The sequence below is a fragment of the Diceros bicornis genome, chromosome 9 (genome assembly GCF_020826845.1).
Source record: "Diceros bicornis minor isolate mBicDic1 chromosome 9, mDicBic1.mat.cur, whole genome shotgun sequence".
Lineage (NCBI taxonomy): Eukaryota > Metazoa > Chordata > Mammalia > Perissodactyla > Rhinocerotidae > Diceros > Diceros bicornis.
In genome coordinates this window covers 6,310,476-6,325,309 of record NC_080748.1, presented here as the reverse complement: position 1 = coordinate 6,325,309, position 14,834 = coordinate 6,310,476, and positions in this window count along the sequence as shown.

The following is a 14,834-nucleotide window of genomic DNA, read 5'->3' as shown; positions in this document are numbered from 1 at the left end:
AGTTCCTTCCTTTTAAGCAGACACCCATCACATTAAAAAACCTGACCCTCATTCTCAAGACAGAAGCACTGTGAAAACAATACATTAGTTACTTTTTTATTAAGTGAAAAGAACAAGTATGTTTCTTACACATTAGATTGCTACATCGATCACAGTGTAGTGGAAGGTTCCATATGAAACCACAGAGGCATGGGTTCAAATTCTGACGTTTCCATTTTTTAACAGTGTGGTCTTGGGCCAATCACTTCATGCTCCCTGACTTCGGCTTTGCTGTGTAAAACAGGGACAATGACGCCATCTAACAGTGTTATTGCAGGTATTAAGAAAAATGCAGATACAGCATTCTGCCAGTTTTATCATCTGTATCTCCAAATCATTCTACAAGTTGAGAGACCAGGGGCTTGGCTGTTTCTCTGCGGCATCCCTGGAGCCGGAACGGCACATGGCACCTGGCAGACCCTCAATATTTATTAATGAATAAATAAGTGAGAAGAGATCCAAGTGATTTTGACCACTTATACTAAAATAACCTTGTCTGTCTCGGGTAGCCTACTTTCATATTTTCCTGCCTCTAAAACCCCTTATAAACACTTTTTACCTCAGCTCCAAGACGCTCCATCCTTTTTGCAAATCTCCCACCTTCCCCATCTCCCTTGGTGCCTTGCAGGGCAGGCCAGCCGCCCCAAGCGTTTTCCACTTCCTCTACTTAAGTTTCATGACATGTTGCTCTGGGGTTTATGCTTCAAGTCCACCAAAATATAAGATATTTTTAAGAAAACATTGAAGTCCCTCAGCTCCTCCCTAACGACTCAGTCCAGCCCTCCGGGGAGTTACTGGAGGCGCACAGCACAATCCCATCAGGAAGTGCGCAGTGGCTCAGTGTGGATCTGCAAAGACAAATTCAAGTTTCATAACCTCACTCCCTTTGCTTCCTTGAATTTCAAGCCGGCACATGGCAAAATCTGGAGCAGGAAATTGAAGTGACTTTTTTGTTTCAAGGTCACAGGATTTATAAAACTTTCTCTTTTGCTCTCCTTCTGGGAATCTGCAGTATCAAAAATGTCAAAGTGACTCACATCAATTGCCAAGCACATGACAGAGATTAAACTGAATTTAAAGGCCATTCTGGAGGATCTGGGATTGACTGTAGGCACCTTGATAGGAAAAAAATTATAAAAAGGAAAGGAAATCTTGAGTATGCCTGACCATCATAGATAAAACTCCACAGTGACCGCGTGCATCCTGACAAGATAGCTATCACGAAAGGTTCATAGAGGAGCTTTTTAAAGCTAGAAGAACTTGTCCTTCCTCAGAGACACTTGTGCCAGCTTAGTCACAGGGCAGCAATAAAAACCTTACAACAGCATTATTGCCAGAAGTAATGCCTTGCAATACTTCAAATAGCAAAAATTAATTCTGTAAACTTTGTGTCATATATGCCTAACTATATCTACCAAGGTTACCATAGTGGCAATGCAACCTAGACCATTGTGAGAGGTAGATGGGCAGACAAGTAGCTTCATATGACACAAAAACTCTTACAGTACTTTTTCAGTCTGAAACAACCTATTACCCAGAATCCTTCAACAACATCTTTGTGGGGCTTTTTTCTGTGTGTGTGTGTGTGTGTGTGTGTGTATGTGCAAGTGCAGGATCAAGCAGAATCTACACATTTCCATTTCCACTTTGACATATTGCCCTTGTACATATAGAGCAAGTAAGCACATCCCATTCCTTAAAAGGCAAATGACTTGAGGTTGTGTTCGGCATGTAACAGATGATCAGTAATTATTTGTTACTTGGAACTGCAATGATTTGATCTCTCTGGGCTTGACTGACCCCTTCTGTAAAATGTGGCAATCTTCCTTACCTGCAGAAAGGTATTTCTGCCAGATATATGAAGATCCAACTTAGGAGTCATTTTGATGGACTTTTTCAGACTGTACATTTAATTTTTAATTGAAAATAGTAACAAAGTGTTATTTGTGACTGTAACAAAAGAGTTAAGAAAGTTATGGAATGTAAAAGAATATGTAGGTGGCTATAAGGATCTTAAATATTTCTTCCCCCACACTCCCAAATGACTTGATGGTCAAGGTCTAACTGTTTCTTGCAAGTTTCTCCCAATTGAATCAGATATTGAAGGATCCCAGGCACTCAGAGATGTCCCCTCACATTAGGAGGTGCTCATGGTATGCACAGAACGTTCAACTTGGCTTCTTTGCAGAGCAATTGCTCATCTCCTGTCCATAATAGGGCCTCTGGAAGTGCCTCAGAAATCCACAGCATCCCTCTGAGGCCGGTCAACACCAGGGCCGGATGCCAACATTGATGCATTGGGATCTGATCCATGTGCAAAATGCAGGCTTCTCTCTGACAACACACAGCTGCATCTGCCTTCAGCCATCCTCCAGGGAGCTCTTCTGGGTGTTCTCCGATGCCTCAATAAACAGCTTTCTTATGGTGGAAGTTAATTTGGAGACTCTTGTTCACACTCTCAAAAAAACAGCTTACCGCCTTCTTGCCTTGGCTGTCTCTAGATTAGCCCAGATGTTTGTTAGCTGACACTGGAGCCCAGCATTTGTCTTTCTTGGACTCCATCCCCAAGCATGCTGTGAGGACCTGCTGCTCTCGGCCCCAGGGAATATCAACTCTGGCCTCAAGGAGCTCACCACAAACTGAGGAAAGCAGAGCACGAATGATAATGCCACCAGCAAGTCAAATCTTACTTCAATCTTCCAGTGTTTTCCTGTGTGTTAAAGTAATGCCCCCTTTGAGAGAGGAAATGCTTTCTCATGACATGCCCACAGGACCCTGGTTACCCAGCACCAGAATTAGAAATAAAACGTTGGCTCAGGATATGCTCAGGATACGGATTTCTGCCTCCTGCCTCACCAGGTGTGGCAAGCCAGGCTCAGTGTCCGGGAAGGAAAACCATCATCACAGGCCATGTGGTGGACAGCCTAGGGGGGAGAGCACGAGGCAGGATGGCCAGTATGGAAAGCCTGGGGCATGTGCTTGTCACGGGAAAAGAAAACAGTAAACCTGAATGGAACTGAGGTCACAATAAGAGCGTACACATTGATTGCTACTGTAAGGAACACAAACCCTCATAAATACAAAGCTGTTCTGGGCAACGCATGCACACTTTCTCATTAAAATTTCAACCCCCTCCACTCCAACCAAAAAAACATCTATATCGTAGGTATCCCCATTTCAAAGCAAAGGAACTCAAAATTCAGGTTGGTTAGTGCTATAGACTGAATATTTGTGTCCCCCCAAAAATTTATATGTTGAAACCTAACCCCCAAAGTGATGGTATTAGGAGGTGGGGCCTTTGGGAGGTGATCAGGCCATGAGGATGGAACCCTGATGAATGAGATTAGTGCCTTTATAAAAGAGACCCCACAGAGCTCCCACACTCCTTGTGAGGACACAGGGAGAAGACCGCTGTCTACAAACCAGAAATCAGGCCCTCACCAGACACCACATCTGCTGGTACCTTGATCTGGGACCTCCAGACTCCAGATCTGTGAGAAATAAATTTCTATTGTTTATAAGCCACCCAATCTGTGGTATTTTTGTCCTAGTAGCCTGAACACACTAAGACAGCTAAGTAACTTAACCTGCATCACATGTTTTATAAATGGCAGAACAGGGACTTGATCCCAGGCCGTGAAATTCCAGAGGCCCTGTTTTTGTGAGGAAATGTGGCCAAAAAGAAAGAATAGATAGCTGCAGGGTCGGCAGAGGGATGTTTGGCTTTTCTTTGTCACTACATCTTTGAACAAGCCATTTAAACTCCATTGGTAGCCATTTTCTCATTTAATAGGAATTCGCTGGTGTAAATACATTTTTTTAAAAGTCTCAGGGTGTTTGAAATAAAGGATGTGGCTTATTATTTTCTTTTTCCCTAAATGCAGATTATGAATGGAGCTAACTTTTAATGTTAAGCCAGATGCCTTGGAAAAGCAAGAGTAGGGAATTAATTTTGTTTTTAATACACTTGAAATCTGGAAACATCTTTTTCTCTACTTGTGTGTATAGTTCAAGTAGTCTTAAAATAAATGCATTATACTTTCACATTAAATTATAGCATTATGTTTTATAAAAATAAGAACTGATGGCCTTAAAATCGAAATAATGATTTCAAACACTTCAGAGACAGAAAGAAAACAAAAATTTTCTAGAATTATCATCTATTCTGAGGTGTGCATATGTATTTTGTAAAAAACCAGGAAGAAAGTGCGTGCTAACACCTTGAGTTATGTGAAGCAGTGCTGGCTGCTAGCCCTCCCTCTGCCCCTCCCTCCCCTGCCTGCCAAGCACTGAACAGGCTGAGCCCCTGCCCAAGGAGCTAGGGGCAGCCGCTAGTCTCCTTACCTCTCTCCGTGGGAGTTCTGCTGATAAATCCTCCAGGGAGGAGGTCAGGCCTTAGGCTGGAAGTCGAGGTCAGCAAAACTTAATTCATGAAGGTCTTAATTGGTTCTTTATAGACACCAGGGTTCTTTGATATTCAAAAAAAAAAAAATCATGGAAACAAATGTAAGGAAACAAATTTGGAGAATTTCGTAATGTACAGAGTATGTATATAATGAATTTACTTAAATTCAACTCAGGATCACAAAATACCTTTTGGGGTAAGAGTTTGTGCCCACACAAACTTCCCTGACTTGGCACTTGGAGCAGAGAAAGGCCTGTTCCCAGAACATTCCCTGCTATCATCCCAGCCACAAAGCCACAGGATCCAGAAGCCCTCACTGCCCAGGAGGCTTGGTCACCATTGGGACACACTGGAGGCGGGCTGTGCACTTTGTTCTACCTGGTACACACAAGTTCCAGGGGCATTGCCTCCTCGACAAGTAAATTGTGTATAATAATCCAGGCTATGGAATGAGAAGCCAGCAAAAAAGGCAAATGCTTCTTCCACTGGGCCCCAGTCATGGTGACCGAGCGTGCGGGCGGGCGTCACAGCTGTAAGTCCTCTAGACAGCGGCAAACATGCAGCCCATCAGCGCTCACTTTCAATAACAAGCCTGCTGCCTGTTTTCACATTTGAATATCACCAGCCTCTTGCCAAGACTCCAAAGCTCATTCCAAGAATGGTCAACGGCACTGATGCTTCTGGGAGAATCCCAAGTGTCTGCTTCTGAGACACAGAGATGCAGAGGAAAAGCACATTGGCTGAATGCAAAGTTCTTCCAAGTTCCTGAAACATGAGGCTCTCCATCACCAGGAGGCTTTGACTTGCCCAGCCAGAAGCACACTGTTCTCCTCAGAGCCGTTTTCTGGGAAAGCCTTCAGAGATCCCAATGATGCTGATGTGCCAACACAGGTCTTGAGTAAAATGGACATAGCCTTGGAGTCTTGTTCCATAGCTACTCTGGAAACCACACATTGCTATTTTTGTCTATGTGGCTTCAGGCCACATAGACAAAATTTTAGTTTACTCGTGAATAGGAATGGAGAACATAGGGGCTGGCCCAGTGGCGTAGTGGTTAAGTTCACCTGCTCTGCTTTGGCAGCCCAGGATTGGCCGGTTCGGATCCTGGGTGCAGACCTACGCACCGCTCATCAAGCTGTGCTGAGGCGGCGTCCCACATAGAGTGACTAGACGAATGTACAACTATGACACACAACTATCTACTGGGGCTTTGGGGAGAAAAAAGAAGGAAGATTGGCAACAGATGTTAGCTCAGGGCCAATCTTCCTCAAAAACAAACAAACAAAAAATACATCTAAAAAAAAAAGAAATGGAGAACATAATTCCTATGTAGAAGACGAAGTGCACCAGACAATTAAGGGGAGGATTTCATTCAGACTATTGTAACAAGAAGCACGATCATTAATGAAAAATTGGGGGTGGTTATCAAGGCGAGTAAATAAGAGTGTCATTGTGAGTCTGATGGAAGTCACGTGAGGAAGGGTGGAGGCAGGTCTTAGCTGAGAATATGAGAAAGCAGAGTGGTCTTTTGTGGTTAGCCATTGCTGGGACACCAAAGCGGGGGGGATTTGGTAATCATGGCTGTCTTCCCCAGAACACAGGGCTCAACTAAGTTCAACGTTGTCACCTCCCTCACAGGTCTTTAAAAGCAATGAAATCAATGACCAATGTAAAGTGCCTAGTACAGGGCACATGCTCCAAGCCACAGGGAGCTGGCCCAGAGCTGGGCACCAGCCCCAATGGCAGCCAACGAATCAGCTGATAACAGCCTCCGTGGGGTCCTGAATGGAAGCTCTGTTCACACAGGGGCGCAACACACAACAGGCCCAACCAGAGTCTTCGTTTTCCAGAAATTTGAACTGGAGATAGAATGGGAGGATGCAAGCCAGCAAGCAGAGGACAGAGAAGTTGAAAAGCCACGTAGACAAGGGCATGAGACAGCAAGGGCCGCGAGATGTCAAGAGGAAGCCCTCAGGAAGCGGAAGGCAAGAGACAGGAGGAGGAGCTGGAATGGGGGGGATGGCAGCAGGAAAGGCATAAGCAGAGACAAAGACAGTAACATTTGAGTCACCACATGGCAGGGGACCAACCGCTGCCTGCTGCTAAGGGCAAACACACACTTGAGGTGCGTGATGTCTGACATTTGTATTAATAGTCCAAGACACCCTTTATAGCTGCCCCTTCCTCTGAAAGATCTGGTTAGAAGATCTAACATAGTTTATGTAATTCTACTATTATTAATAATATTAAGTATTTTTTACAAATTTTAGAATACACACATGAGCAGAAAGAAAAATAAAAATTACCCCTTTGATTCCACTAGCCAGAGAGCAATATAATTTCAGTAGGCCTTTGTTCTATATTTACCTAGTCATAGTTAATCTATCACATATTTTGGTCCTGCCTTTGTCAGAGGTTTAAAAAAGTAAGATGAGGCCACAATAAAATAAGAGAAATGTAGCAAGCTTTGCATAATGCGAAATGCAGTCTATTTAAAAGACTCTTTTATTTACAGATTGAGGATCCAAGCTTTTTAAACACTTTGCTGTTGAAATTTCATTTCTTTTATGAAAGATGCAGTGATTATGGGCCAGAGGGGGAGCTATTTGTTGATTTGATTTTGGTTTGGGCTTGTTTTATTTTTTTTACATTTCTCATGTTCTTATTTTTTTAGCAAAATTAAAAATTGACAAACATGTCAGTATTCTAATGTTTTTGGAAATTTTACTGCTGCATGAAATTCCAAAGTCTGAAAACTACTAACCTAGTCTATCTGGAAATTGAGGATACCCTGGGGAGCTTTCCATAACAGTGTGACAATTACCAAGAAAGCTCTGAATTCCCACTCCTTAACTGATGTTCCCCCACATCAGATTGGCTTTCTTTCAGAAGCACTGACTTATGCTGTAGCTGCAAGCATTTGGAGGAGCAGAATCACTGCACAGAATGTAAAATATTATGATTTTATTTGTTAGGTGTTGATGACATCACCAGCCATGTGCACACCACGACACTTTTTGTTGTTTAAAAGGGTCTCTTTACCACTTCAGGAAAGAAGGTATATTTCCCGTGATGTGGAATTCCCACACTTCCACCCAGAAAAAAAGAAGCAAGCTCAAAATATCCCAGGCCTTTGTATTGTCTCCAAAGTTTACAACTGAAAAAAAGAAGGGAAAGCTGCTGAACCCACACACCAACGGGCAGGAACATCCAGCGCTTGAATGCAGAGACAGAGCGAGAGAGACAAGGCCACGGCGGACGACTAGCCCACTCTGTATCCGCAGGAAAGAAGGAGTCACACGCAGAGCTGCAGCAGGACAGCCCCACATCCACCGGCCATCATCAGTCTCTTTGGAAGCCTTTCTGAGCTTTAAAAGCCCATGATTTTTCAATTAGCCATTCAAATCACTGCTGCCATCTACCATAAGCTCTTCTCCTGGAGACACTTGTAACAGACGAGAAAGGAAAGGGGAGACAGAAGGACACTTGGACGGGGGTCAGGAACTGCTCCTGCTGGGGGGTTGACAACAGTTCTGACAAATCACACACACACACACACACACACACCCAGGAGAGCGTGATGGCCCTGGGTGCTGCGACCTGGAAAGCTCCCAGCCTCAGCTCCACGGGTCGAATGTATGATGACCACTCCACCAAGCCACCCAATGGGGTGCTGAGTTCCTGCAGGCCAGAACTTTCTGAATAAGCGGCAGATGCAATTCCAAACATTATTTTAGAACAATTCTATTTTTTTCCCCACTCAAACAGACACAGACTTGAATTCAAGTCTTCTCTTAACTTCTTTGAGCCTTGGTTTTCACGTGCATAAAATACCTAAAATGCTTGTCCTCCCTACCTCAACAGTAGCTGTGAGGCTCAAGCGCAGACCTGCTCTGAAAGAAGCTTATGTCAACAAGCAAGTGTCAGTTATTACTGTTATAAACGCAGACAAGAGGGAGTAAATCAGATATTGACCAGCACCAACCATGAAACCAGCAGAAGTTTATAATCTAGCTGGATGGCCCAGCCAAAACAGAAGGAAAAATTTTAATGTAATTTAGGACAACACAATTAAATGATAAGTAGATGATACAAATGCAAAAAGCAAGGAGCTCCGTGGTATAAGAATATTTATTTATTCTCCAATCATTCATTGAGTTCCAACCACCATCCTGGCTGGCCCTGGAGTACTGCCACCAAAGGGGCCGTGCCTGCCCTCAAGGAGCCCGGTGAGCGGGAGAGAAGACAAGGAGATCTGTGAAATGGGGCCATGGCCTGGGGGGACACACTGCTCACAGGAACCGAGGTGGAGGCTACAGTATCTCCCAGCAGCACATTTAAGAGGAGTAAAAAGCAGCCAAGTGTGCAAGTGGCGGGAGGTAAATTCCAACAGAGACCTGAAGTGACACCTCACGTTGGTGTCAAGTGGAGCAACCCAAATTTGCCAGCCCATCTGGAGGATCAGCTTGGGAGAAGAGGGAATGGCCATCTGTCCTGGGCTATAAGGTGGTGCAGGCCATTTAAAACTTCAGATATCCTGTGGTAACTCACCCAGATGTCCTACACAGGCTCCATATATCAGTTCTGCTGAAAGCAGGAACAGGCACCTTTGTTTACATTAGTCAACTGCCCACCACGTGTCAGGCACAGAGGGGGTCACAGAGATTGCCAGAATGCCAGCCACTCTCTCTCTCCCCATCTGCTCCCAGCACCAGCACCCACTCCCTCTTCCCCTTGCAGAATGTGATAAAAGATAAACCAGAAAGTTTCTGATGATCCTCAGTCCTTTCCGCCAAAGTCTTGAAGCCACGCTGCGAAAACCAGAGGCAGGAACACGAGTCGCTGGGCTGTGGGGTGGCCAGCAGCACCACACAGGCCAGGCTCAGACCCCTGGGATGGGGGCTCACACCCTCCCCCATTGGGATGGACAGTAAGTAAAAAAGACTTTTCTGATCCAAAGGTGAGAAGGAAAGGCCCTCACCAGCCTTCTGCTGGCCCAGCCTTGTGAAAATGAACCACACGGAGAAGGCCCAGACGCTGTCTGGTTCTCTCCAACTGCAGGCCAGGCCCTGTGCTCTACACACTGGATGTTCCATGCATCATCTCCCTTCATCTTCCCGACAACCCCTTGGCTGGATCTAATTATTTTCCCCAATTTATTAGGGAGGCAAGTGAGGCTTAGACAGGTGAGGTAATTGTCCAAGTTCTCCTAGCCAGTTAGTGGTGGCCCTGGGACACAACTCAGTTGTGACTGGCTCAAAAATGTATGGCTTTGGTCCCTTCAGACATTTCTAAGGGCTAAAATAGAAAGTGTATGGATTTGGGGGGCAGCGCCACCCCAGAGAGAGCATTCAGGTGACCCTGACCAGGAATTGGCCATCGTGCACCAGACACAGGTCTCACCTGCTCAAGGGATCTCATTTCTCTCTTTACCACCAATTCTGATTCTGGTTTTAATGACCTCTCAACTACTCCAGTGATTTGTTCTTCTCTTCCAGAGCTCTCCCCGGTCCTAAACTGTCAGATAGCCCTGAGAACCGTTTCGAAGAGACCCAAAGCCAAGAGCCCCTCTACGTAGCCTTTGAAAGCAACCTGCTTGCAGTTGTTCCCCATTGGTAGCTAGAATAGTACCCGTTAGAGACAACTGTATTGCCCCCATCCCCTGCATGTGTCCTAGGTACAGCTCACTAATTAAGGGAAGGGGCTGTTTTCCTTCAGATTCTGTAATCACATCCTTCCATCCTTCCAGTCGACTTGATGTCAGAGAAAGAGTGCTGGATGCAGTTAGAAAGGGGCCTCCAAGTCTTAAATCTGTCAATCTTCTGTTAAATCCCTGGGCAAATTCTCAGTCACAACACTGATGAGGATTCACCCTGGCCCAGGCTATCAGCCTTGATAACTACCCAGTGGGGTAAGAACAAGCATCATCCTCCATTTCACTAGAGTAGGAACAGAAGCTTAGCCTGCATCTTGCCCAGGGTCACACAGTTAATCATTGACAGTGCAGAGACTTGAAACTCAACCTCCAGAATCTACAACATTGCTGACAATGTCGTGGTCTGAGCCTAGGTCCAATGTGCTGCCAATGTGACCTCCTTAACACTGCTTCCTCATCTGCATAGTCAGGAAGATAAAGTTGAGCATCTCTAAGGCATCTTCCTTGGCTATGATTTGTGAATACTAGAACGAAGGATTTCTGCATGGGGAGCTTTCTTCTCTGGGCAGTGACACTTTCTTCTCTGGGCAGTGAAAGCCCGGTCCCCGGCCTTCAATCCTGACGGGCATGTCAAGTTGTGATCCTTCCCAAGCACTGGTTTGTATTCTTTCAGCTTCTACTTTTTCAGTTGGATCTCATTTAATTGTTGTCATTTCATGCATTCACCTTGAGGCCCTGGGGCACCCTCTGCACCTTAAACACATCAAGCATAAAGCATACAAAAATAAACTCAATTTCAATCTTTCCACATGATGAAAAGCCAGCCACTTATAATAGAACCCTGATGTGTCTGTCTAAAACCCTCTGAAGAGCACCTCTTGGGGGGAAAGAGATTAACCATCAATGCAACAGTTTCAAAGTCTCAGGAATTAGGAGAGGAGGAGGGAAGGAAAAAAAGAGAAAGAAAAAGAGAAAGGGAGAGAGAGAGAGAGAAAGAGAGAAGGAAATAGATTACGTTATTTTTCTTCCTTATTCATTATCCTCTCCTGTTAACGTCAAATAACTTTGAGGCCATTTCACCACAAATATTGAGCCAAGTTCTATGCACGTTGGCTAAAGAAAATTTATTTCAGAACACCTGGAAATCCACAGATAGCTAATAATGGGATTCATCATTGACGATGAATGATGGGATTTGCTTTGTTTCACATTTTCTAAAAGTCTAAATTCAATTAAATTCAAGGGGATAATGGTCAGAGAACAGAAAATTGAAGGTTTATAGAGAAACAAAACTCAGCTTCTCTTTTCTTTCATGTGAAATGAGAATGCAAACACATCAAGATGGGCTTACTCCCAGTGTCACTAAAAACTCCCCGTCTGGCCTCTGTCTGTCTGCGGGACACACATGTGCCTGTTCTCCATGGAGCTACCAAGAAAAAAGGCAGTTCATTGACCCCAAACTGCTAACCGATACCAATCCTGAGATGGCTCCATCCAAGAATCTGGCCCCCAGTTGGAATTCAGGAAAAAACACCACAGAACCAATGCCTGGAACAGAGGCTTCAGGGTGGGAAAGATGGGGAGCAAGGAGAAATCAGGGCAGCCAGGAGTGTCGCAGCCAGCCTAGGGGAGACACTGCAGGACGGGCAGTGCCTCCGAGATACAAGCCCACTCCAGCCATGCAGAAATGCAGAGTGGCCCTTGTGACATCTTCCGACCTTTCACAAGCAGCTGGAACTCCAGGTTTTCATGTGACCCTTCCCAATGCCCAAATGTTGACATATCGTTCACATTCAAACCACTGCACTAGCCAACACTGTGGGCAAAGAAAAATGTCTGTGGAGACTGAGCCCAAGGAGCTCTTCCTTGGAACAGGCCTGCACTCTACAGTTTGCCTCCTCACTCTGAGGCCAAGTGTCATTTGCCGTGTATGCTCTTAAATGTGGCTCACTTTATTCATTCATGTTACATCTCTGATTCCAGTAGACATTTGAGTTTGTAATCCCAGGCTGAGATCCACTCCTCCCCTCCCTTAAACACAGGAGGCTTTCGCTCAGTGGGGAAAGATGTCCACAGAACTAGGATCACAGCAAGGCTGGTATTCACTGCTCTGTCCCCTGACGTGGGCCAGCTCACGTCCATCCTGATTGCTTGGTACCTGTTCTGTGCTGATTGTTAAGTATCTTAACTATAACTCCTGGAAACAAATTAATTAGGATACCATATTTTAAGTTCTCTGTGTATTAGTTATCTGTTGCTGTGTAACAAATTACCCCAAAACTTAGGGACTTAAAAAAGCCAATATTTATTACCTCACAGTTTCTGTGGATCAGCAATCTGACATGGCTTAGCCAGGTCCTTGGGCTCAGGGTCTCTCATGAGGCTGTAATCTAGGTGTTGGCTGGGGCTGTGGTCATCTTGAGGTTTGACTGGGAGAGGATGGCTTTCAAGCTCACTCACGTGGCTATTGGCAGGTTTTAGATTCCTGCTGGCTGCTGGCTAGAGACATCAGTTCCTTGCCTCATGGGCTTCTCCACAGGGCAGCTCACAACATGGGAGCTTGCTTCCCCAGAGCAAGGAATCCAAGAGAAAGTAAGAGATGGAGAGCAAGATGAAAGTCACTCATTTTATAACAATCTCAGAAGCGACATCCACCACTTTTCCATACTCTATTTGTTAGAAGCGAGTCTTTAGGTCCAACCTACACTCAAGAGGAGGGAATTTCATCAGGAGGTGGGGATCATTGGGAGCCATGTTGGAGCACAGTGTCTTTAGCTTCCCAGGCAATAGTGAAATATACAACAGTAACTCTGCACAGTGACTAACAGGGGGGCCCAGCACAGTTCCAATGCACACTGGTTGTCCCAGCATAATTAGTCATAACTCTCTCTCTCACTCTCGAAAGTGCCTCAGTCTAGATGATAAAGTATGTGATCACCCTACTGATAAGACGCCCCCCCACATTGAAACATTTTTGTAAGACAGGATCTGAACTTCCCTTTCTAACCAAGGTTTGCTGTGCTTGCTCTCTGAGGCAATCAGCTCCTGTCCTGTCACACTAGGTCCACACAGAGCACCAATCATCTGCCTATCTCTGTCTTAGCCATACCGTATTTTCTACTGTTTAAACATTTTCTTGCTTTGACAAATGATCAAATGATTATATATACCAATATAATTTTATGGGATTATATGGAGTGCAGATTGTAGGTTTACAGTTGTTTATAAATATTTGTGTATATATTTTGTATATTAGGAGACTGTGGCATTGTTTATCATTTATCATGTTTATTTACCAAAAACAATATACGGATAATACCATGAAAAACTTTCTGGAAATCTTTCAACTTTTTGAAATTTTTGCATTTAAAATGATTATGCCACGAATGCAACTTTTTGCATTTGCTATCTGAATGGTTTCTCAAACACAGTGGTGGAGCAATTAGTAAATAAAAGGGAAAGTGATCTTAATGGAAAAAATGCTTCTGTTATCTGAATCATGTTACTATTAGTTGAGTCTCTTTTTTGAGGAACTGCCTATCCATTTTTTTTCATAAACATTTCCTAAGGACAAAAGTATTTCTGAACATATGGACCATGTCTCTGTTTTGGATGTAAAAACTTTTGGCATTTCGCTGACTTCATTTCATTCTGAGTCACTCTCTCGCTTGCTGTAAACATCAGGGTATTTTGATCAATTAGGAATAACTGAGACACTTTGAGCATAACACTGCCATCACTCTGTCTTTCCTAAATGGGTAAGTGATTGCCCAATGTGCTGGCTTCCTAATTATTTTTAAATTTATATTTTCTGTTTATTTATTGTTCCTGAAGCAGATGGTCTGAGTAGAGTTTTTGTTAAACTCCAAACAAAATGCTGTGTAGTCCAGGGCTCACATCAGATTAAACAAAGACTGCCCAGTCGGCCCAGGCTTTAGGAGGGCTTGCTCCATGTGGCCGTCATGACTTTGTCATTACTCTCAACTCTGAGACTAGCTGTAGTTGAGAACTTGGGATCCTTCTATGGGAAATCCCCACAGGAGTTCCATGAGCTCAAATGACAAATAATCTCTCAAGACTTTGCTCACCGTATCCAGGTCTGCTGTGCCCTAGAATTGCAGAACTCAGTGGTCTTACAGGTGTGTGCTCAGCCACACACACAGACACACACACACACACACACACACACACACATACACACACTTTCATTCTTTCATTTGAAGGAAAATTATCAAATACTGCTCAAGGTACTGCAAAACAGAATAAAGCAGTGACCAAGACAAGGAAAATCTTTGCTCTCATGAAACTTAAATTCTAGTGAGAGAGGCAGACAAAGAAGTAAACAGGTAAATAACAATTTCAAGTCTCAGAAAGAGCTGTGAAAATATAAATAGCAATTTGAAGGAATAGAAGGTATGAAGGGGTGAAGACTATTTTAAGATTGGGAAGGAGTTCTGTGAAGGTGACTTTTAAGCAGAAACATATATGTTGTGAGGGAACAAGCAATGCAAACACTTGCAGAAAACAATACTCCAGGTAGAGGAAACAGTAAATGCTCATGCCTAAGGTGGTGATGAACTTAGTCCATCCCGTGAACAGAAAACCATTCGTGGAGCTGATAGGTGATTTCATCATTCTGAGGAAACAAGAAATGGAGTGGAATGTAGCTCTTGACCTCAAGACCTCAAGGTTGGGTCTTCCAAAATGGTGGGTGGCCAATTGGAATCTTATGTT